General features: G+C 49.3%; 1 protein-coding gene and 1 long non-coding RNA gene across 3 annotated transcripts in view; one reads left to right on the forward strand and one right to left on the reverse strand.

Annotated features, from left to right (window-relative positions):
* RBM7 (RNA binding motif protein 7) overlaps positions 1 to 24,621 on the reverse strand; it is a 63,327-nt gene that overhangs the window by 25,814 nt on the left and 12,892 nt on the right. The window lies entirely within an intron of this gene.
* Positions 331 to 21,814, forward strand: LOC140850032 (uncharacterized). The gene is made up of 2 exons (XR_012132759.1): positions 331 to 21,338; positions 21,417 to 21,814. It is a non-coding gene; the product is annotated as an uncharacterized lncRNA (long non-coding RNA).

The following is a 24,621-nucleotide window of genomic DNA, read 5'->3' on the forward strand; positions in this document are numbered from 1 at the left end:
ACTGTACTTGAACCATCAGACAAATTAAAGCAGCCCATTTCTGGGATCTGTTCACATCCCATATGTTCTTTTAACCATAGATAGTCTATAGTCATGAGATTTTGGAGTGCTACAACTTGCACCCCTCCCAACTCCTGGTTGAGTTCCAACAGTACAGATCCGGTCAAATTCGTTGTCTCACTGTATGCACATGCCAGCCTAGACATCTCCCTCCTCATTCTTATGGCAAGTCCAGGAGACGGTGGGCTGGACGCAGCCACAACCGCAGCATCGTCCGGATCCCTGTGGAGGCTTTTTGATGATCATCCCCCAGCACAAGTCCTCCAAGTGTATCTTTTAATGACCACAAATACTTTATGTTTCAATTTCATTTATCCTTTAGCACCATATCAGGGTTGGCCTTTCAAGGAGGTATATGTATGGACTGAGAACTTTATCTAACTCAGGAGATTTAAGTAGGAGTTTAAATGACTCAGGAGATACTTAGAAGTGTATATGACCTCAAATCAAGAGGACACCATTTTCCACAAGTAGTTTATTGGCACCCTAGCTTCCTAAAGGCCCTGGAATTCCTCTTCCCCAACCCCAGCTCACACCCCCAGGTTCTTTTTCAGGGTAACTCCTGGTCAGATATCAGCATTCAGCTCAGTTACCACCTCCTCCAGGAAGCCTCTCTTCTGTTTCTTCACACTTTTTCTTGGTTTCAAATACCATCCATATGCCACAGAGTCCCAGATTTCAACCTCCAGTCCAGCTCTCTTCAGAGCTTCAGACATTTTGTGTATAGCTGTTTACTCGGCATCTCCACTTAGATGGCATCTTAAATGGAACATACGCAAACTAACTCATCTCCCCTCCTTCAAAACACCCAGACCAAGCACTCATGTTGGATCAGTTCTCTCTCTCACTATGAAACAAATCACCGCAAAGTCCAGTGCCTTAAAAGTGCAGAAAGCATTTATGATCTCATGGTTTCTGTGGGTCAGGAATTTGGGATTTGTTTACCTGGATGTTTCTGGTTCCGAGTGTCACGCGTTTGCAGTCAGGATGTTGACCAGGGCAGCTGTCATGGGGATGGAAGGTCCCCCTTCCAGAACGGGTCCCTCACGGCAGGTTGGCGCTGTCTGTTGGTAGGAGACCGCGGTCCTGCTCCCCGTGGACTTCTCCACTGAGCTCCCCGAGCGTCCTCCCAAAGCACGGAGGCTGGGTTCCCTCAGAGTAGGCAGTCCAGGAGAGCAAGGAGGGAGCTGTACTACCTCCAGGACTTGGTCTCATAGGCAGACACTGGCATTTTCTTGTATTCTAGTGGGTACGCAGGTCAGCCGTGATTCAGAGTGGAAGGGCACGACACAGGGTGTGACTACCAGGAGACGGGATTCACTGGGCCCCCTTGGAGGCTGGCCACCACCACTGCCTACCAGTCGCTCGCATTAGAAGCCTGAGAGTCATCTCTGGCACCTGCCTCTCCCACCTTCGGTCAGTACCAAGTCCCATGTACCCCAGTTATCATCTGACTCTACCATCACCACGCTGGCTCAGGCCGCGTTGTCTTTTGTCTACAGTACTGCAACAGCCTCTAGACTGTTTTGTCTAATCCCGCTCTTGCACCACTTCAACCAATTTCCACACAGATGTCACCCATCTTTTATGAATGCAAATCTCACCATATTACTGTCCAACTTAAACATGCTTCCATCACTTCCTGTTGAATTAACCAGAAGCATAACCCTGGACAAGTTAACAACCATCTTGAGACTTAGCTGCTTCCTCTGTAAAAGGGTAATAAAAATAGCCATCTCATGGATTTGTAGGAATGATCAAATTAAGTATTTGATCATAGAAATGTGACTGGAAGAGCAGCTGCGCCGTGAATGAAGAGCAGAACGCCTGCGGGAGACCCCATCACTTTGCTGTGATGGCGCCTGGAGGAGAAGCCTTACTGGGAGGAGGAGATCAGCTTGGTGGCTTGGGGAGGTCTGGTGAACTGCGCCTTCTGTGACGCCGCACGAGCTCAGCGACCCTCAGTTACCATCCCCCGCAGCATCGTAGGGAAGAAAGGAGAATGTAACTGCGGGAGGTGCTGGCCTACATGTGGGGCCCCGACACGTTAGAAGTGGGTCAACTCTTAGCATGGCGCAATCTCCCAACCAGAGGCTTTTAAACTTTTCTGGGGTGAAGATCCCCTTTGAGAATCTGCTGAAAGAGAATGACTCTTTGCCCTGGGAGAAAAACACTGCTAGTCATAGGTGTGCAGGTTGGCAAGTAATTCCAGGGAGCCTGGGTGTCATGTAAGAGTTCCTGCTGTAAACATAGAGCCCTTACCTGTGCTCAAACTTAAAGGCTATTTCATAACAAATGTTGGAGAGGGAATTGCCGCATGCCTATGGTGCACATGACTATTTCAGTTTTGCTCTACAGATCACTGAATAGAAGTTTCTCTTTCGAAAGACTCTATTTTATATTTTGAAGGTATAGTTTAAAGACTGAGAAACATGCTATCTCTCACACATAGTCCTGTTTATACCTTGTCCCATTGTTTGACACTGACCTCTCCTTTAGTCAAATATATAATGAAGGCTCAAATTAGTACCAAATGTTGGGCCATTTGGAAACACATAGTTTATCTTAGCTTTCTTTAAAAAGTTTTTTTACTGAAGTATAGTTTATATGCAACATTATATTGGTTTCAAGTATACACCATAGTGATTCAACAGTTAGATACATTATTAAATCCTCACCCCAGCTAGTGTAGTTACTATCTATCAACACAGAAAGGTGTTACACAACTATTGGCTATAGGCTCTATGCTGTACTTCAGTCCCCGAGACCGATTTATATTACACTGAGATTAACACATGGTTTATCTTAAAAGACCCAGATGAAAATTCAAGTGTGCTTTGATTTAGGAAAGTTCAAATACAGTTATTCAGAAGTTTTTTTTACTTAAATTAAAAAAACAAGTGAACGATCACATTGCATTCTCTTTACCAGGTCGATGTCTTAGTTGAGTTTTTTTTTAATAACTGTGGAGTAATTTCATTAATATCAGGCTTTCCCTCTGCTGTTTTCATTTGGTGGGATCCCATTAGGACTAGAGCCTCTGGCTACATGAGAGCCAAGCGCTGGAAGGGAGTCGCCATCTCTCCTGGAACACTACTTTGTGTTTTACAGTGAAGAGTCTTGGACACATCTCAGGAAAGCACGGTCTTGTTTGTCTGAATCGTTACTACCCCCTCCAAATTCCTTGCCTACAGGCTGTTGGAAATGAATGAAACTAATATGTATTATGCCTGGTACTTAACATGTGCTCCATCTTTTAGTTACCCCACCAAGCCCTTGCGAGACAGAATCTGATCCCCACTTTACGGAGCAGGAAACTGAGTCATGAGATAATTAGCCCACATCGTCCCAGCTAGTGAGTAGCCAGGCTGGGCTCCAGATCCTCCTCGGAACGCCGGGTCCTCGTACCCACCTGCAGGTAAGGCAGCAAGCAGCCTGTCTGATTGGAGTGGTCCTCCAATAAGGAGGGTTCTTCTCGCTCCAAAGTGAAAGTGAAAGTTTGAGTTAAAAACAAGCTTTTAGACCTTTCTTTCTCACCTAAAGAAGTAAACGACACTTGCGTCAAAGAAAGGCCACTTGACCGCAGGCTGGCAGGAAGCGCTGGTCTTGAGGACGATCAGGCAGGGGGAGAATCTAAGGGTCACAAGCCGTCGTGGGACAAACAGAAAGATGAGGGGAATGGAAACGACGTCTGCCTCCCAGGCTGGACCCATGCACTCCGACTGTGCCTTTTCATGTAAACACTTGTCAGCAGACAGGCTGCGTGGGACTCAGAAGGAAAGCTTGGGCCGCAGGGGCAGAGCGCCGGGCCAGAAACACACCTGTCTGCCTGCACCCCGGGCCCCAGCCCTTCTCCCCTACCAGGCCCCGTGGCCAGGCTGTTGGCAAAGGGCCTCCTGCGCAGCAACAGGCAGAGGTCCTGTCAGGAAAGCAGGGACCGAGTCCAGCGGAGAAGCCCCTGCAGCGGAGACGGGAGGCCCGCCACCACAGACGGAGGGGCTTTCAGAGCCTGGGCCCCGGGGTCCTGCCTAGCATCCTCCTCCACTCAGGGGCCCAGTGCGGTGAGGGGAGAGGCTGGGAAAGCAGGGGCTCCACCGGGAGCGGGATCCCCATGAGCTTCCCCACCTCCCCACCCAGCCAGCGCCCACAGCCTCCACGGGACAGCAGGAAGGGCAGAGACGGGGAGAGAGCAGAGAGTGGGCAGAGAGGTGAGAGGGGGCCCTGCAGCCCAGGTCAGATGTGGGTGCCGGGCAGCAGCGCCAGGCTGCATCCTATTCCCGCAAGCCCTCACCGGCTGGCTCGCCCTTTCCCCAAATATCTGCTTGCTGTCCACTTAGGGAAGCTACACCTGCTTTCCACATCCCCTGAGGTGTTGACACAATCCGTGAAGGGCCCTAATGAAGGCCACCGGGAGATTTCTCCACACAGATGTGGCTTAATGGCTAAGTTGTGTCTGGGAGCCGGCTCCGCTGCAGAGCGCTGACAACGGCCCGGGGCATCAGCCAGGGCTCTTGGCGGCAAAGGGCAGGCATGGGCAGGCCCAGGCAGTCAGGCCTGCACCCCCTGCAGCCGGACAGAGGTGCACTCCATCCAGCCATCCTCCACTGAGCTGGCTGCACGCAGCAGTGGGGACAGGGGACATAGCCCCTCAGGCTTCATGTCCACTGCCTCCCCAGACTCCCCAGACTCCCCAAAGGGGACAAGAGGTGTTCACCTGAAGACAGGGTGAATAAACACACAAATGGCACTGTGTGTCTGTTACCCTTTCTTAATCACCTGATGTACTATTAGGCTGGATAATTTAGTTCAACAGTAGGGTATTTTTAGTCTTTCAGAATTTTTACTTCCATCAACGGTTCATTCAATTATGTGGCAGCAAGAAGCTATTTGTAAAACACTAGTTTATAAGGGGATGTCACATCCTCCATTTCCTTTGGCTTCTAACAGTTCTGGGAAATATACCCAACATGGCTAAGGTCAAACTTCAGGGCCTCCCCAAGTGCACCTGCTCAAGCATGATACCTAATTTATTCCTCAGGTAGGCAGACCGGCTCAGCAGGCAGTTCTCCTCCCCACAGCCCATCAGGGACTGGGGTCCTGCCCATCTTGTTCTTTGTCTAATTGTGAGTGGGCACCTCATCTGGGCAGCAGCCAGTGGAAAGGGGAAGGCACATGACCTCTCCTGGCCTCAAGACGCCAGGCTGGGAACAGGACGTGTCACTGCTGTCAAACGTCCTTGGAGAGGCCATCACCTGCTCTGCACAGAGAGCTGCAGAGCGGGCGTGTCCTGGGGCTGTGCGTTCCCCTTGCTGCAGCAGGGGGAAGCCACACTTACAGTAGGTCTGTGTTAGTCCCTCTTCCTACAGATGAGGAAAGAGATTGAGCTAAATGGACTTGTCCAAAGGCACGCGGCCAGGCAAGGGCGAGCCCTGAGCAATGCCATTGGCAGTGTGGCACCTGGGTCTTCCCTTCGTCTCTACCATTCTTTTGAAACTAGCACTGCCCTGGAAAAGCTAGGACGTATAATCAACATCAATACGTGGAGCTGACAGGGGCAGGTGCTAGATGGTGGCAGAAGTAGGCTCGCCGCCTCTGCCTTCCCTCCCGGCTCAAGCACAAAGGCACTGCAGCAGCGAGGGGCCTGGTGCACCCCAGCCTCCAGACAAGGGACGTGTGCCACGTGGAATCAGACAGAGGGATGGCACTCTCCCTCCCGGCCCTTTCAGGCCATCTATCTTCATCACAGGGCTTTTCTGTGACCATTCCAGTGCCCATTGGCTTCTATTCATCTAGAATACCTTATGCTCTTGACTGCTTTCTTCCACAGTGTGATCAGCCTGTGGAGAGGTCCTTCAGTAGGTGAACAAGACCCAGACCAAAGCAGGCATGGCCATCTTTCTCCTGCACGGAAATGCCCGGTGCCACCACCCTGGCCACTTCCTCCCTCGAGGACTCCTACAGGAAATCAATGATTTTGTGGAAGTGACTCCAATTTTCCCAGCCATCACCAGCCTCTGGGCTCAAGCTGGGGGATCCTTGAGATTCATACCTAAGTTTTATTAATTCTTGGCTTTGATGACCCATAAAAGTGGTTCAGGTACCTTGTGAAATCTCATCCCCAAAGTCCTTCTGGCAGTCTGGTGGGGCTTACATACGTCTCACACGTGCTCATGCTTCAAGGTGACCCTCTCTGGCCTCTGTTGCTCTGAAATACACCTGCATGTGGGTCTGTGTCCTGCCAAGGACAAGACACTCAGCCCCCAGGGCTCCAGTCTTTTGTGCCCTAAGTCCCCTCACCTGTTGAGTCAGACCAGAGAAACCCTTCCCTTTCCTGTCTCACCCGCGGGGACACCACAGCAGCGTGGCTCAGCCACGGTGCTGCAGAGTCCAGTGAGGTGGCTCCTTTAGTCATGCACATTTCCCAGAGTGTGTGCGCCCCCAGGGAGTCTGGGCCGCGTTGAGCCCAAGGAGAGGGGGCTGCACGTCCCTGCACACACCCTGCCCCTGCACACAGATGCTCATCCCATGGGTTCACTCACCTCACCATGAATTTTGGTGCCCTACCCTTCTCTGGAAGCTGGCTGCCTTACATCCTTCCACCCCCAGTTACTCAGACAATTCCGTGTGTATCTGATCCCCAGGCACTGACATGATTTAAGTTCATTTTCCAGAAGGAACCTTGGCTATTGCCCAGGGAATGAGGTAACTTTACAAGCCTTACTCGGAGATGTACTCAAATCTCATCTGCAGTATGCCACCTCATCAGTGCCACCCCACACATCTCAGGGTGCCACTCAGATGAAAGCTTTCCTTAAATTCAGTGCTTTACTAGGGTTTTAGATAATAACCTTCCAGCCATGACTATTGCTTTATTGTTGGGCCCCATCCTCAGATAGAGTAAGAGATAAAGGAAGCATTTATGCACAGACTGTATGGCTACAGAAATTACCAGGTAGCCCACACATCTGTCGTTATGGGAAATCATTGAATTGTTCTGTCAGTCTCCAAAAAGCCCACCAGAAGAAGCTTTTGATTGAGCAAAGCTGTTTGTCAGACTCACGGCAATACAGGAGAGTACCAGTTTGGCATTCTTAGTAGTGTCTCAGGGGGAAATCAAGGAAGGATACTTTTAGTATTTTGGGACCAGGGCTCATGGCTTCAGGCAGGTCTTACGGGGGCGGAGAACCAGTTAGAATGAAGTAGTTAATGAGAGCTTTGAACTGATGGCCACACAAAGCAAAGGTCTTAGCATATTGAAAAGCAAGCTGTTTGGTATGATAAGTGAGCTATTTTAGCCGGTTCACACACTAACTTCCAGAAGTAAATCTTCCCAGGTACAAATAGTTAAGTTACTTTTCCCTAGACCCACTCTTATTTGGCACAGAAACAGAAAATACATTTCAGTTCCAGAAATTTCAATGTATTTGTATCACACATGCAACCAGAGGTCATCTTGTATTCTTTATTTCGTGCATGTGTATCTTACCTCCGTGATTGCTTCAGAGCTCCTTCTGGACAGGAGGCAGAGCTCACCTTAGGTCCTTCAGCAGTATATAGCACCGTGTTGAGCATAAACATCCCACTCAATAAATGTCACCTCTTCCACGAAGCCCCTCATGGTGCCCCCAAGCTCTCAGTAACTTCACAGCACTTTGCTCACACCACTACTTTGGTGCGTGTTGTCTGTGGCAAGATGGGGCTTTCTGCCCTCATCTTTCCCTCCTTTACACTTTCTTGGGAGGGAATTCTTCGGTAAAACAGAATGAAGAGGCAAAGATGTGGTTCGTGTGATCACTCGCCGAGGTCAATCCTTGAGAAGCAATCATGTCAGGAAGGGAAAGGGGGTATTTATTTACGAATGTGAAAGCCTGCAACCTCTTCAGCGACCCCCACACATCAGGAGTCGATGCTGCCCGTCCAGATGGAGGTGGGTCTGGGGGCAAAGTGGATAAATGGGACCGAATGAAGGGAAGACTAGGAAAAGGTGGGTCACCCTGACCCTGACAGGTGGCTGCCGGGTGATTCCGTGGGAAGGTCGGGGAATATTCTGCTCCATCCTTTGGGGCTACGAACAGGCTGTGTGCCTGCGTATTCCTTGGCTAGACTGTGAAATCCAAGGAGGGCATGGCTTCTTCATGTTCATATCCCTGCTGCCTACCAAGGCGACATCCCTGCACAGCAAGGAGTTTTGGACAGAACTGATTATGAAGCCAACTTCCTCCATTTCCGGAGGGAGAATCAGCCTTCCGACAACTGCATCACGGTGGGATATACGTGTTGTTTAGACATTAAAATTTTGCCTAAGTGGCCGTACCCCGTTGTATCTACCTTCGTGGTTTAAACAGGGTAGGCACGCACAGGAGCCCCCCGTGCCCCACCTCTCTGGTGTCCTGCATCACGTGTCTCTTCGAAGCGCCGTCTGAAGTGCAGCATCATTTTATCATTTTTACTGATACCCGCCTCAGCACTAGTTTTCCCTCCGGCAGTTTCCTGATTTGGTGATTTGGCAACGCTGGGGTTTTTTCTTCCAACCTGCCACTTTCCTTCATTTAAAGCAAATTCTGTCAAAGGAGAAAGAGCCCATAGCACAATTACCAAGCACAGAAGGTAGCTGCAAATATGCATTCGCGTACCGTGGTAGCGCCTGGTATATTAGAGAGAGAGAGACGAGCACACGAGATTGACAAGGGAATGGAGCGCTTCATTTTTTCATTGTTTTATTGCTGCAATATCCCACTTGGTGGCCTCCAGCTTTCACAGCGTCAGCTTCCCGCAATGACACTAATGAAGAAATGCTGCTCTGTGTTCATTCTTTAACCAACCGTGTTGCTCTTTAATGGGAATGGGGCACTTTCCCCCTGTGCGTGCAGAGTCGTGAACAGTGTGGCGCCTCTGGGAGCCCCTGCTGCGCTCGGCTCTCATCTCCCTCTAGGGTTTCACCGATTAGATGGTAAGTACACTTTCTGCAGTAAATTCGGTGCTTTAGGTATTTCAAATTAGGGGCAGGAACTGGAGATTTTTCCAGTTCAGAAAAAAATAAAAAAGCCCTAGAGGGAGGAGGGATCACTTATTTTTCACCCCATTTCTCTGCTTTGTGGGACACCCTGTTTTAATTATTTCCTAATCATTTTCTTCAGTCTGTGCCTTATGGAGGCACCCACGTTTATAACCATTTTGGTTAATCACTGACACACGACTGACTCCTAAATAGATTCTTATTTAAGCAGAAAGTGATTCTGCCATGGCCAGAGGGTCTGCTCTGGTTTGGTTTCCATGGGATCGTTTATTTTCTTCTCTGTTTTCTTTTTTGTGTTCCTCCCACTTGCCCAGAAGTGTGGAGCTTGATCCTGCGTCAGTTCTCAGAGACGCCAAGGTGACTGAAGCTGGGCTTAAGTGGGCAGGATGGTGAGGGAACCGGGCACACGCACCGTTTTCTACTCAGTCTGATCCCTGATCATAAAGGCCACTCCTGGGTTAGGTCCAAACGAGCTGGGACACGGCCTAAAATCACTAGCGGAGGGGACCGGCTTCAAGTTCTAGGAATGAAGGGAATGAGTATCTTCTGGAGAATAGGAAACAACGTGGGTTTCCCACACCCCCACTTGGGGGGCATTTTATTTCTACAGGAAACTAGACAGATTTTGATGTCTATCACACGGAGCATCAAATTGAATAGAAATGCGCAGGGATTTCAAATGAAGCTTCTTCCATTACATCAAAATAGGTAAATAGATGAAGAAATTCGTTTTCAGTTATGGGAAAGGAAAACTGAGACATGTTTTACTAAAAGACTTTATGTTTCAACTATTTCTGAAACTATTGAGTATTACTGCCTAGCGAAGGCTTGCTGGTGTCATTAAAGTGGTTATTATTGCTGCTATTAGCAATTCAAATCAGCAAACACTTATCGAGGTGCGTTATAAAGGATGGGAGGAAAGAAATGACACCACCGAACGGCGGAGTCCATGAAGCAGGACCGTGGGGGACAGGAACCTGTCAGTGGCTAGCTCTAAAGCAAGGTGGGATGGCCTAAGGTCTAAGTAGGCGACCCCAAGGAAGCAGCAGGAAAACTCTGACTTGGAGTACTGGTGAAAGGAGCCACTGGTAAGCTTGGCACCGAGGTATGCCAGGGGTTTGGGGCAGTGAAATGAGGTCATGAGGCAGGAAGGTGAATCCACATGTTCTGGGAACGGTGTGCAGCCTGGTGAGCCTACAGCGGAGGCCGTAGATGAATGCACAGGGAAATGAGGCTGGGGGCAGCGCTGAGGGCTGGCCCTTGTGCCTTTCCAGGGCTCCATATTTGATGGAGCTGTGCTTCAGGGAGTGTAGTAGGGTGGGTAGGACTTCACCTTTCAACTCTGACATTTAAGAACTTTGTGAACTGGAGCACCACTTCTTTGATCCTTAAAGTGAAGATAATGCTCATAGTTACCACTTAAAATTGCTGTGAAGATCAAATACATGTGAAAGAACTTGGCACATTTCTAGGCACAAAGTCAGTTCTCAACAAAGGGTAACCTCTAAGTACTTTAGTGTGATAGATCATTGCAGCAGGCATGAAGAATTAACTGGAAAGACAAGAAGGGTGGACAAAAAGAATTGCTACAGGTGTTCTTACAATGGTCCAGATGTTGCAGGGAAAATGGGATAGGGGATGGCATTAACACAAGTGATGATTGAGAGGATGGGAAGGGTGAAGAATGTAAAATAAACCCAATTTTCTAGTTGAATGACCAAGAAGACTATAGACTATCATGCTATTATTTGAAAGAAGACTTTAGGAGAAGAAGTGAGTTAGGATTATTGGTAAAGAAAAGGGACATTTGCTTCACTTTTGGACATGATGAGGGCTTCATGCCTCAGAGCCGCCGTAACAAAGGACCGCGAACCAGGCAGCTTAAAAAAGCAGGAATCTCTTGTCTCACGCTTCTGAAGGCCGGACGTCCAAGATCAAAGCAGCAGGGCCCCTGCTCCCTCTGACAGCCGTGGGGCCAATCTGTCCGGGCCTCTTCTCACTTTGGCAGTCTGGCAGCACTCCTGGGCGAGCCTGGGCTTGTGGCTTCATCCCTCCAACCTTCCCCCTCCACGGGAAGTGGGTTTTCTCCCTGTGTGTCTGTGTCTGTCCTCTTAGAAGGATGCCAAGAATTGGATTAAAGGCCCACCTAGTCCGGATGACCTCTTCTTAACTAGGTGCATCTGCAATGAGCTTCTTTCCAAATAAGACCACAATGCAGGTGTTGGGGGTTAGGACTTCACCCTATCTTTCTGGGGAACTCAGTGCATCCCATACAGCGAGGCCCCGAGGTCTACGGCCCATCCAGGAAGAGAGGGCTACCGCTCAGCTGAGGCGGGCAGTTCTGGAGCTCAGGAGGGAGGCCAGAGCTATAGTCGTATGGCTGAGGAGTCAGCACCTCAAGGTGACAGTTGAAACGGGGAGGTGATGGTATGAAATTGGTCAGAGGAGGAGCATAGTGTGAAAAGAAGGAGTATAAGCCCTCCCATGATCAATCCCTGAACCCTGTGCCCGGACAGACCAGGAATTGCTGGAGTGGGTTCAGAGGTGGCCCTTGCTGAGTAAACACTGAGCCAGAACTGGCAGGAGGTAAAAGCTGACAGCAGGAGAAGCCTGGAGAGGTCTACCTAAGGGGGTCGGACAAGGCATCTGGATTTCCGGGGAACAGCAAATCCACATGGAATAGAAAACCGTGTGTACGACAGAAAGCCAATTCCTGCTTCCTGGAAAAAGCGGGACTGAACGGTGACCCAGAGTGGTGGTTTCCAAAGTGGGTCCCCTGGACCAGCAGAGGCAGCTTCTCATGGATGCTTCTGGAAATGCACGTTCTCAGGCCCCACCCCAGACCCACCGACCTGGAAGCCCAAGGCCAGGGCCAGCACTCTGTGTTCAGTAGGTCCTGCAGGGGCTCCCGACGTCATGAGAGCCACCGTGTAGGGAGCGTGAAGCACCGGGTCACACACTCAAAAACGAAAGCGCAGGAAGCACGCTGCCGGGTGCGGCACCGATGCCAAACGGCTGCTCAGCTGCAAGGTCCAGAGCTTTGAAGATTATTTTCTCTTGAAGACTGAAGATAGCAGCAGAGTTTTTAAGTGACCACCGTCACTAATGACACCTGAAGATTAGTGCAGTGGCATCAAACTGCTGTTCCCACTTATTTTTATATAATGCCAGCCCTAGTCATTAAAGATTGGTCTTATCATGTTTGTTAGCATAAACAAGGTCCGTATTTTATTAGGGATGTGGTATAATGTAAATGGGCCACAGGTCATTCCTTTAGAAGGCATGGGGGGCATATTCCAGGAGGTGGGCCAGACCACCCACTAGGGGACTGAAAGCGTACGTCAGGTCGGAGACATTCGGAGTATCATTAACGGTCCTTAATATAGAAATCGACCTGCTCCCTCCCTGAGCCGTCCTCTCTCAGAGGAACGCTTCCCTCTGCTTTTCCTAAAGGGAAAGTGGGAATTCCGGAAGGCTGGGAGGTTGACAGGGGCGCCCTCATGACTCAGTCCCACTCATTCCCTTGCAATATCCTGCCGCTTCCTCGTGCCTGGGTAAGGGGACTTCAGGGCGACATCAGCTAGTCTTACCTAAGCCGCTACACCCTAAACAGACAGGTAGCTTTCAAATATTCCTGAAAAGAAAGTGCGGACGAAAGTTTAACTGTAGTAATGAAAGTAGAAGGGAACAGAAGGGTTCAGTTTAGCTCAGCGCTAAGAGCCCCCGAGTCAGGCACCCAGCACGGCTAGGGCTGGAGTTTTTGAGGTGTGAGCTGGGGGTCGGGACAGTACCCACCCCGCAGGGCTTTTATGAGAATTAAATAAGTCAGTATTGTTGAAACACTTAAGGCATTGCCTGAAACAGAGTGAACAGTATGAGTTTGTTGAAATAAAAAATAATTTGAGGTTTTTTTCCAGCAACATTAAAAAATAAAAATAAAGACCTATTTGGGTCTAATAAAAAGTCAGCCAAAAATGTGTGAAATGATCAAGAAAACTGTTGGGAGCCACACAAAGACAACAAGATGGCCACAGTTCATGAGGTTCCTGCTTCACTTCTTGGAGATTAGCTACGAGCCCGCGCGCGCCAACAAGGAAGCCCGCGCGCGCCAAGAGATACTCTTCTCCCCCTCCTTCCCCATTATCATATACCAATCAGAATGTAACTCGCTGCGCCACCCCTGCTATGCAGCCAATCCCCTGCCTACAAGTATCCTATGGCCCACTCTGCCCCTGAACACTGGTGTATATCTACCCCCGTCTTACAATAAAATTTGAAGGCTTGATCAGAATACTGTCTTGCCTTCGCTCTTCTCTCGCCCCCATTTTCTTTCAGGTCGGATCCCCCTCGTCCCCACAAATAACTAAGTCCCGCTGGACGGGACAAGTGGCGCCCAACGTGGGGCCAGAGGCGCGGATCCTTCGCAGGCGGACCCCCGAGTAAGATATCGTCTGGCCAGACCCCTTCTTGATGAAACAATAGGAGACGCCTTTCGCCGCTCACGGAGGTCGTCGTCCCTGGTGAGTACCGGCCGCCTTATAAGAAAATGGGAACTAGATTAAGTAAAGAAGCGGTCTTCATAAGAGACCTAAAAAGTTCGCTTAGGGAGAGAGGAGTTCGAGTTAAAAAGAAAGACTTGGTAAAGTTTTTTATTTTTGTTGATGAAGTCTGTCCGTGGTTTATTGTTAATGGCCCCGAAATTCATCCTAAAAAATGGCAGAAAGTAGGTAGAGATTTAAATGATTATCTTATCAAAAACGGCCCTGACTCTGTTCCTGTTTCAGTATTTTCCTATTGGAGTCTTATCAGAGATATTGTTGAAAATACTGACCCTGATAAACGTCAACTCTTGTCAGTGGCAGAATATTGCCTCCGCCCCCTATCTCGGGCGGCCTCAAAATCGTCTCTTTCGAGTGATCCCCCTGCTCCAAAATCAGCTAAATCCCCCTCCCCTAGCCTAACACCATCTTTGCTCGGTGCCCTCCATGATACCCCTCCCAAATGTTGCATTTACCCGCCTCTCCCTCGAGATTCGGACTTTGTCGATACACAAAAAGTTTTTCCGGTCGTGACTAAGAGCCAAAATAGCGAACCTTTAGATCCGGGAGACGCGGCCGAACTAGAAGACGAGGCGGCCAGGTATCACAACCCAGATTGGCCCCTTGCCGCCCCGTCGCTTAACCCCCCTTCTTACACTCCCCCTATTCGGCCTCCCAATGTTTGCGCCTCGGCCTTTTTGCCCCCGTCGGCCCCTCCGCTACCCCCTCCGGCTCCCGGTCCTGTTAGCCCCCCTACCAGCACTGAAGACCTAATAGCACAGATAGTAGAACAAAGAATAACTTGCCATCTCCAAAAATTGGTTGGCTCCCAACCAGTTCGTCCCTCATTACCTTCGCAAAGGAGCCTCTCTAAGAAACCGCTTACAGCCACAAAACCTAAAAAACTGCTCTTTCCTGTTCTTACCCGGGCCTCCGCCCGCTCTGGCCCCACCTCCACAACACGTAGCCCGGAAGAGGGCGATCTTGAAAGCGATGGTGAAGACGCCCCTGCTGCTCAGGAATTAGAAAGTGAGGGGGAAGAGCAGGCTGAGCCAGAGCCGGCCGAGCCTGCCGATGGCCCTAGAGAATTTCACAAAATCCATTTCAAAAGCTTAAAAGAGCTGAATGCGGCCGTTAAAGCTTATGGCCCCAATGCCCCTTTTACCCTTTCAGTTCTTGATTCGCTGTCTCGAGGAGGACATTTACTCCCAGGTGAATGGCTGCGTATAGTCCAGGCTGTGCTTACCCGTGGTCAGTTTCTAACTTGGAAGGCAGATTTTGCTGACCGCTGTCAGACCATCGCTGCTGCCAATGTAAAAGACCCTCATTCCCCAACAGCGTCCTGGACGTTTGATAAGCTTACGGGACAGGGCAGATATATCTCTGAAACCAGACAGCAGCGCCTTCCCCTTGGTCTTTTATCTCAAGTGAAAGATGCCGCTTTGGGCGCTTGGATATCACTCCCTGCTTCCGGGACTGCTAACACTCCTCTAACTAAGATCACTCAAAGCTCGCAAGAAGACTATAGCGAATTTGTTAGCAGACTGTTAGAGGCCGCCGAAAGGACCCTTGGTTCCGCGGCTGCCAATGATAAGATTGTAAAACAGCTAGCCTATGAAAAAGCCAATTCGGCATGTCGAGCCGTCCTCCGCGGTAAGACTCGAGACAAAACTCTTGATGAAATGCTGAGAATGTGTAGAGATGTCGATCCTTTTACATCCAAAGTCCAAGCCCTTTTAGCTGTAGGTGCCGCTGTTCAGACTCCCCCGGCTTCTTATCCTCCTTCCTTCCCCAGGGGCGCACCGCCTATGCGTAACTGCTTTAAATGTGGACAGCCAGGCCATTTCGCTCGCCAATGCCCTACCACAGCTCCTCCTCCTAGAGTCGGGTCAGTCCCCGGTATTTGCCCTCGCTGCCATAAGGGGCGGCACTGGGCCAAAGAGTGCCGTAACAATCCAACAAATCCTTTTTACAGTACCACAAATCCTTTCATCCCCCCTTTTCAGGGAAACGGGCTGAGGGGCCAGCCCCGGGCCCCCCAGCCAATTCCATTTCAGCCGGCCTCGGGGAACAGCCTAGCTGTAGCACTCCCGCCCTCTATCGGGCCACACCCGGGAGTGCAGGACTTGACCTCTGTGCCTCCTCCTCAACAATATTAACGCCTGAAGAGGGAGTTACAATTATTTCCACAGGAATTTATGGCCCACCTCCCAAAGATACTTATTTTCTAATTTTAGGGCGAGCTTCCACCACAATAAACGGCCTTATTGTCCACCCTTCCTTAGTTGACAATGACTATACTGGAGAAATAAAAATTCTTGCTAGTGCTCCCCAGTGCCCTGTCAGCATTATGAAAGGTCAGCGCCTTGCGCAGGCACTCCCCCTCCCTTTAAGTACATCTCACCCTGCTATTCATAAGAAGCGAGGCTCCTCTACCCCAGGTTCTTCAGACTTATATTGGATCCAAGCCATTACTAAAGAACGCCCCACTCTTAAGCTTAAGATCCAAGGAAAAGTATTTGAAGGAATTTTAGATTCGGGGGCCGACTCTACGGTCATATCTCAGGCTTCATGGCCCTCCAGCTGGCCCTTACACGCTTCCTTGACCCATCTACAAGGAATTGGACAGTCAAGAAACACCTTACAGAGCTCACAGTTACTAAACTGGGAAGACGAAGAAGGAAATACCGGATTCATTCAACCCTTCGTAGTTCCTGGGTTGCCAGTAAATCTTTGGGGAAGAGATATCCTTTCTCAAATGAAAGTCATCATGTGTAGCCCTAATGAAGTTGTAACACAGCAGATGCTTTCACAGGGTTACCTCCCTGGTCAGGGGTTGGGCAAACTAAAACAGGGAGATCCCAACCCGATACTGGCCACGCCTAAGATAGATCGCTCAGGTTTAGGGTTTGAAAAACATTTTTCGTAAGGGCCGTTGCTCCTCCTGCACTCCAGGCAGACAAGATTACTTGGAAAAGTGATGTTCCTGTCTGGATCGATCAATGGCCCCTTACCACTACAAAATTAAATGCAGCCATAGAGTTAGTGCAGGAACAGCTGGCTGCTGGACATATTGAACCTTCTACATCCCCTTGGAACACCCCAATCTTTGTAATCCAAAAGAAATCAGGCAAGTGGAGGCTCCTACAAGACCTCAGGGCGGTTAATAAGACCATGGTCCCTATGGGCGCATTACAACCGGGAATTCCCTCTCCAATAGCCATTCCTAAAGGGTATGTCAAATTAGTAATTGATCTAAAAGATTGCTTTTTCTCCATACCTTTGCATCCTGATGATTGCAAACGTTTTGCCTTTAGTATACCCATCACCAATTGTGTAGGGCCTTCTCCCCGGTTTCAGTGGAGAGTTCTCCCACAAGGAATGGCCAACAGCCCCACTCTCTGCCAAAAGTTTGTAGCCCAGACTATAGACCCCTTTAGGTTGCTCTTCCCCACTTTGTATATTATCCATTATATGGACGATATTCTTCTTGCCGGTCCTGACCAGCAACAGCTCTATGCAGCCAGTCAACAGCTAGTCACTGCCCTCCGAGATCGAGGACTACAAATTTCCCCAGAAAAGGTCCAGGTCCACCCCCCCCAACTATTTTTAGGCTTTGAATTATTTTCTAATAAAATCCTCACTCAAAAAATTCAGTTAAAGAGAAGCTCCTTAAACACTCTTAATGATTTTCAGCGTCTGCTAGGAGACATCAACTGGCTCAGGCCTTATTTAAAGCTGACCACCGGAGAGTTAAAGCCTTTGTTTGATGTCCTACGTGGAGACCCTGATCCTTCCTCCCCCCGCTCGCTTTCATCAGAAGCACAAAGGGCATTAACCATTGTAGAGCGGGCTATTTCTGAACAGACCATTAGCTACTTCTCTCCACATCTAAGTTTGTGGCTGCTCATTTTCCCTACCCCCTTCTCCCCTACAGGAGTCCTTTGGCAGAACCATCCACTATTTTGGGTTCATTTGCCAGCCTCCCCCCCTAGAGTCTTAGCTACCTATCCTCAATTAGTTGCTGCCCTCTTACGTTTAGGCCGAGAGGCAGCTCTCAAGTTGTTTGGGAGAGACCCTGAAGTTATAACCCTCCCATACAATACATCTCAATTACAATGGCTTATTCAACATGATGATGATTGGGCAATTAGCTGCACCTCCTTCCAGGGGACAATAGACAATCATTACCCTGCAGACAGATTAGTCCAGTTCCTTCAAAAGACCCCGGTTGTCTTTCCCAAAAGGACTAAAACCACGCCAATTGCTGGGGCTGTAATGGTGTTCTCTGATGGGTCCTCCTCCGGTATAGCCGCTTTCAGTATTAATGGGCAAGTTACTCGAATACAGACAGACCTCTCTTCTGCACAACTTGTTGAACTAACTGCAATAATCAAGGTTTTTGAGCTTTTAATAGATGCCCCCTTTAACCTTTACACTGATAGTGCCTATGTAGCAACCTCTGTTCCCCTATTAGAGACAGTGCCTTACATACGTCCCTCTACAAATGCTTCCCCCCTATTCGCAAAATTGCAAAAATTAATTTTAAGCCGCGATGCCCCTTTTTTCATCGGGCACATACGCGCTCACACTGGCCTTCCAGGGCCGCTTGCCAAAGGCAATGACAGGGTTGATCTGGCGACTCAATTAGTAGCCTCTGTCACGCCAGACTCACCCTTGGCTGCAGCCCAACGGGCTCATGAACTACATCATCTCAATGCTCACACTCTTAGACTCAAATTTTCAATCACCCGAGAACAGGCCCGCCAAATAGTTCGACAATGTCAAGGATGTCTAACTCTCCTCCCAGAGCCTCATAACGGAATCAACCCCCGGGGGTTAGTTCCAGGAGAGATATGGCAAATGGATGTCACTCATTACCCTCCCTTTGGTAAATTAAAATATATCCATGTGTCTATTGACACATGTAGTGGTTTCCTATGTGCATCCTTGCAAACGGGAGAGGCAACTAAAAATGTTATTACCCATGTTCTCTCATGCCTGGCATATCTACCACAACCTAAAATCTTAAAAACTGACAATGGGCCTGGATACGCCAGCTCTAGCTTTAAACAGTTCTGTGCGCAGTTAGATATTAAGCACGTAACAGGAATTCCCTATAATCCCCAAGGCCAAGGCATTGTTGAAAGAGCCCACTTAACCCTTAAAAACATGTTATTCAAACTTCAGTCGGGGGGAGAAGTACTCTATCCGAGAACAGGTAATGCAAAGACACTCCTAAATCATGCACTGTTTGTTCTCAATTTCCTTACTTATGACTCCGCGGGTAAAACCGCTGCTGATCGCCTTTGGCATCCCTCCACGGCAGATAATTATGCACAAGCTATGTGGAGAGATCCGATGACCAATACATGGCACGGGCCTGACCCTGTGCTCATATGGGGGAAAGGACATGCTTGTATATATGATGCTAAGGCACAAAATGCCCGATGGCTCCCAGATAGGCTCATTAAACTCCTAGACACAAATAGAGGCAGAAACAATAATAATTCCAGTCCAGGGCATATTAACCCCTGAGAAGCCTTCCCTTTCTGTTTATTTTCAGGAGGCAAAAATGAAGATATGTACACTATTGACCCTCGTCATGACCTTTCGCCCCGTTTGGACCCATCAGATTTCCAATTTCACCTGGACAGTCACCAATGAAGCAGGAGACGTCGTTTTCAGTTCTTCCACCTTAGCAAGTACCCCCCCATGGCCTGTTCTTGCCCCTGATCTCTGTGACTTGGCCGCTGGAGCTTCTGCGGCCTGGGGGACCCCAGACATTTACTTTCCTTTTTCCACCTCCCCTGAGACCTACCCTGAGGGACAATCTACCACCTCTCCTGGGTGTAACAACACCCCTAGGAGAACCTACCTCAGAGAAACAGAATTTTATGTCTGCCCGGGAGCTCATAGAGATCGAGCCCTTAACTATAAATGTGGATATAGAGACTCCTATTTCTGTGACTCCTGGGGGTGTGAGACTACGGGAGATGCTAGTTGGAAGCCTAGCTCCACCTGGGATTATATAACTGTAAGTAGGGCTTGGAATCCCAAGCCTAACTCAACTGTTACCCCAGAATGTCAAAGCACCCAATCTACAAGGGGGCGATGTACACCGCTCTCCATTACCTTTACTGACAAGGGAAAAAGGGCCCCTATTGATGGATGGCTCAGGGGACATGAATGGGGGCTAAGGCTTTATGTTTCAGGAAAGGACCCTGGGCTCACTTTTAAAATCAAATTAATTCGATCCATTCCAAACGCCAACAAGCACGTTGTCCTTGGCCCTATTGCCCCTAAGGCAAGAGACCCAAGACCTTCTAACCCTTCTCCCCTGTCTACTAGTACTGTTTTCCAGGCCTTGCTCCCCCCGGTTTTACCCTCCACAGGCGAAATCCTTAAAGGCCTGGCTAATGTGACTGCAAAATCCCTTAACTCCACTGGATATAGCGAGTGCTGGTTATGTTTCTCCCCCGTTCCCCCGTTTTACGAAGGGATAGCAGTTTTAGTAAACACCTCAGCAGACCTCATACTTACCAATGACTCCAGCAAGACTCGCTGGTCAGACCCCTCCCGTTTTTCAGAAACCTCTCCGGGTCTCACATTGACGCAGCTTTCGGGAATAGGCCTCTGTATACATAGCCCCCTCTTGCGTCTACCCCCTCAGCTAGTACCCATTTGTAACAGCTCCTTCTCACCCCCGCTGTCCTATGAATTCCTTGTCGCGCCCAACGGTACTTATTTTGCTTGCTCCTTTGGCATAACGCCCTCCGTTAACCCGCGCTTATTAATATCTAACAATGAATATTGTGTTTTAGTCATGCTCATGCCCAAGATTTCCATACATCCCACCGAAGACCTCCTTCCATATTACTCGGGCTCTACTCGCACTAAGCGTGAGCCAGTAACCGCCATTACCTTATCTGTATTATTAGGATTAGGAGCAGCTGGGGCTGGAACAGGCATTGCCTCCATAATTACTTCTAAACAACAATATTATGCTCTTAGTCAGGCTATTGATAAAGACATACAAAATCTGCAAGAGGGTTTAGACAGCCTGAAAGAATCTGTTGTCTCTCTCTCTGAGGTAGTGCTCCAAAATCGCCGAGGGTTAGACCTCCTTTTCCTGAAAGAAGGAGGTCTCTGCGCTGCTCTTAAAGAAGAATGTTGCTTCTATAAAGACAAAACAGGGTTAGTGCAAGATAGCATTGATAAAGTTAAGAAAAACCTAGAAGCCAGGCAAAAACAAAGAGAAAAGGATGAGGCCTGGTATAAAAACTGGACCTCTGCCACCCCTTGGTTAACTACTCTGATCCCCACCATCCTTGGACCCTTGGCAGGATTTTTCCTTTTAGTGTCTCTTGGCCCTTGGGCCTTAAGAAAACTGACAGTTTTTATTCGAGAGCAAGTTGACCAGCTCGTCAAGCCAGCGGTTGCTGTTCATTATCACAGACTTACAGCCTGTGATGAAGAGTCTTACACCGAGCCAACCAATGCTCCCGGTCTCCGGTTTTCAACTTTACAGGCGCCTCAACCATGGTACCATCGATTCTGGCACCGTACTTAATGTGGCCTATATGCTGGTCAGCCAGAGCCAGACATACCCCTAACTATGAGGGTATGGGCATCGAGATGAGTGCGAGACAAAGTACCGCAAGGGAGGGTTCTTCCTAGAACCTCTCTGGTCCTCCCTGAGAATACGCCTGGCTTGCATAGAGGTTGGTATCCATATGTACATAAAGCCTTGATATATTAAGGTCAATTTGGCTTTCAGCTCTGCCTCTCCTCCTTAAAAGATACCGAGAGCATTTGCAGGATGTTACCCTGCTGGAGGAGCCAGGCCTCTATTCCCTCACTCGATTAAGGCCCACCTTTCTAAAATAAATAGAAAGAGAGGAGATGTTGGGAGCCACACAAAGACAACAAGATGGCCACAGTTCATGAGGTTCCTGCTTCACTTCTTGGAGATTAGCTACGAGCCCGCGCGCGCCAACAAGGAAGCCCGCGCGCGCCAAGAGATACTCTTCTCCCCCTCCTTCCCCATTATCATATACCAATCAGAATGTAACTCGCTGCGCCACCCCTGCTATGCAGCCAATCCCCTGCCTACAAGTATCCTATGGCCCACTCTGCCCCTGAACACTGGTGTATATCTACCCCCGTCTTACAATAAAATTTGAAGGCTTGATCAGAATACTGTCTTGCCTTCGCTCTTCTCTCGCCCCCATTTTCTTTCAGGTCGGATCCCCCTCGTCCCCACAAATAACTAAGTCCCGCTGGACGGGACAGAAAACTATTGAATCATGGATTTAAATCCACTGCTGTTAATCGTGAATCTGTCGCTCAGCATGCGCAGCCCTCTCAGAGCTCCGGTGACAGGGACAGCATGCTTATTTCCAAAATCACACCTGACAGAAGTGTGGCACCTACAGCTCATTTCTTAAAAATCCAATTTATATGTACAATGTGTGATGCCCTTGTGCAATTGTTACATAAACAACTTTTTATCTTTTTATTTTTACAGAAATAAGTATGTATTGGGGGTATGTATTTAAAAGTGTTTGGGGTCTGTGTGTGTTGCTTGGCTGTTTAAACTGGCAGCACACACAATCAGAACAACAAGGGGCAAGGCCTGCAGCGGCTGGCACTGTCTCATGGGCCAAATCCTGCCCCCTGCCTAGCTTTGTAAAGAAAGTTAATTGTAACACAGCCATGCTCATTCACTGACTATGGACACTTTTTTCACTACAATGGCACAATTGAGTAGCTGTAACAGAAACTGTATGTCCCCATAAAGCTGAAAGTATTTACAATCTGGACCTTTACAGATAAAGTTTGCAAACTCCTCGTCTCCACCACTCTTTGCCTGCCGGTTGCTTAGCTGAATTGCAGACATCAAATCTAGGAAGAATTAGATAACCTCAGAAAATCAAGCCTTACAAAGAGAAAGCTGCAACTTTGTGGCAGACGTGACACCCACCAGTAGTTAAGGCGGTGACACTGTGGCAGAGAACACAAGCATCGCCTGTCCCCAGCCACCAGCCTCTCCACAGGGAGGAGAGCTACTCCAGCATCTGCGGAATGCAGAGTTCTGTGCGTCCTGGGCTTTCCCTGGGGCCAGGAAGGTGCTCCCTGGGGGCCTCTTCCACACTGGCCCGAGGCCATTAGCCACCGCACACCACCTTCTGCTCAGACCACTTGTAAGGAAGAGTCAAGCCAACGTGGTCCGTTGGCAGTAGGAAGGTGTGTTCTGCCATTATTGTGGTACCTGAGGCATCAGACTAGAAAAACATGGCTCATGGTTGGGGTCCCTTAGAAGGACAGTTCAGATCACAGAGAAGGTGTTCTGCCACCATTCACATAAGATCAAAGATGAACTGGAAAGTTAGGAAGATATTTGGCCATGTCTGTATGTGTTGCATGGAACCTACTATTTTAGAGTCATTTGTATCAATATTCTCGGCCTAAGACATCAGTTAAACATAAAGCAAACACCAGTGAGTTTGGTAAAAAGGATCGACATTTCATTCATCAATGGGTTGCTGGGCAATGAGACCGTCAGGGGACTGGAAAAAACGAATCAGCTGAAGGACTTGATTTAGTGATGCCATACCCAGGCTGTAACTCCTGAGAAGCTGTTCTTTCTGCATTCACATAAACAAAACCACAGGAAATTCACTCGAGTGGGGAAGCACATTGGAATGGTTCTTGATCACATCCCTCAAATGTTAGCAATAGAGTGGTTTGGTATTTATTGACAAAATCCATCATTTATTAGATAGCAGATCTACAACATGAGATCATCTTTTTGCTGTATACATTCTTTTTAACTTTAATTTTACTGTATGAATTGAAATGTTCAGGACTAAGTCGTCACCTAGTCTCAGGATGCCACAAGTTAAGATTGTCCTTGACAGAATGACAACCTGATAGAGCTCAAAAACATGAAAAGTGGAAACTGTGGGCCTTCCTTGATACAGGCAGTGAGGACACTTCTCCATCGACACAGGGGCCTAGTCGTCTGAACCCAGGGGAATACAGCAGAGCTGGAGAAAGCTGGAGTCTCGGGCATAAACAGCACGGGAAGGAGCCCCATTTCTCAGGCTCTGCCAGTGCAGGGGTGGGCTTGGCTCTGGGGAGAAGCCGTCTGCTGTTTGCTCCTGATGATGGGACTGCACGAGCAGGCCAACGCCCGGCCTCACTGATGGCATCAGTGGTGCTGGCACCACCACCCCCTACTGATGCAGCGGGGCTCTGCGGCTCGCGCCCTGACAGTGCCTGGGGCAGGGGCGGGAGGGGAAGGGTCTGGCTGCGTGGAGTCATTCGGAAGAGCCGTAGATGAAAGGGCAGCGGGAACAAAGAGCTACTGACAGCAATCCCTTCCTTACATGCCCTTCACCCTGTGTGGCGGCAACATTTCACTTTATCACTTTCTCCTCTGACCTGGCAAAATACATCAGCTTCCAGTCCTTAGGACTTACGTTCTCCGGCGAAAAATATAAGAGGCCGAATACCCCAGGGGACTCCCGGCCCAGGTGACGGGCAGGTGGGACGGTCGGCCGACAGCCCCGTTACTGGTCTCCCCTCCGCGAGCGGTGCCCATTACAGGTGTGCGCCTTCTGTGCCCGCCTCGCCGCCCGTGCCCCTCGTGCTCCAGGCAGACGCGGCTCCCTGGGCGACTCCCGCTGCCCAGAGGCCGGCCGTTCATGCTCCGCGGGCCGCAGAGACGGAGCTGTGCTACCGCAGGAGGAGGAGGAAGATGGCTGTCCCTGATGCCACGGAAGGGCAGTGAGCAGCTGACAGAGACCCCCGCAAAGACCGGTTATTTCTCGGAGCGACGCCCTCACCGACACGTTGACAGCACCCTTCTCTGGGTGCGCAATTTCTGTCATTCTCCAAGTGCTTGGGTGCTGATTGACATCTACATGGAGCAAACAGCTTTTTCTGTCTCCCCGTGGCAACCGCAGCCCACGCATGTACACACAAGGACTCTGATTTGTT

The sequence above is a fragment of the Manis javanica genome, chromosome 6 (assembly GCF_040802235.1).
Source record: "Manis javanica isolate MJ-LG chromosome 6, MJ_LKY, whole genome shotgun sequence".
NCBI lineage: Eukaryota > Metazoa > Chordata > Mammalia > Pholidota > Manidae > Manis > Manis javanica.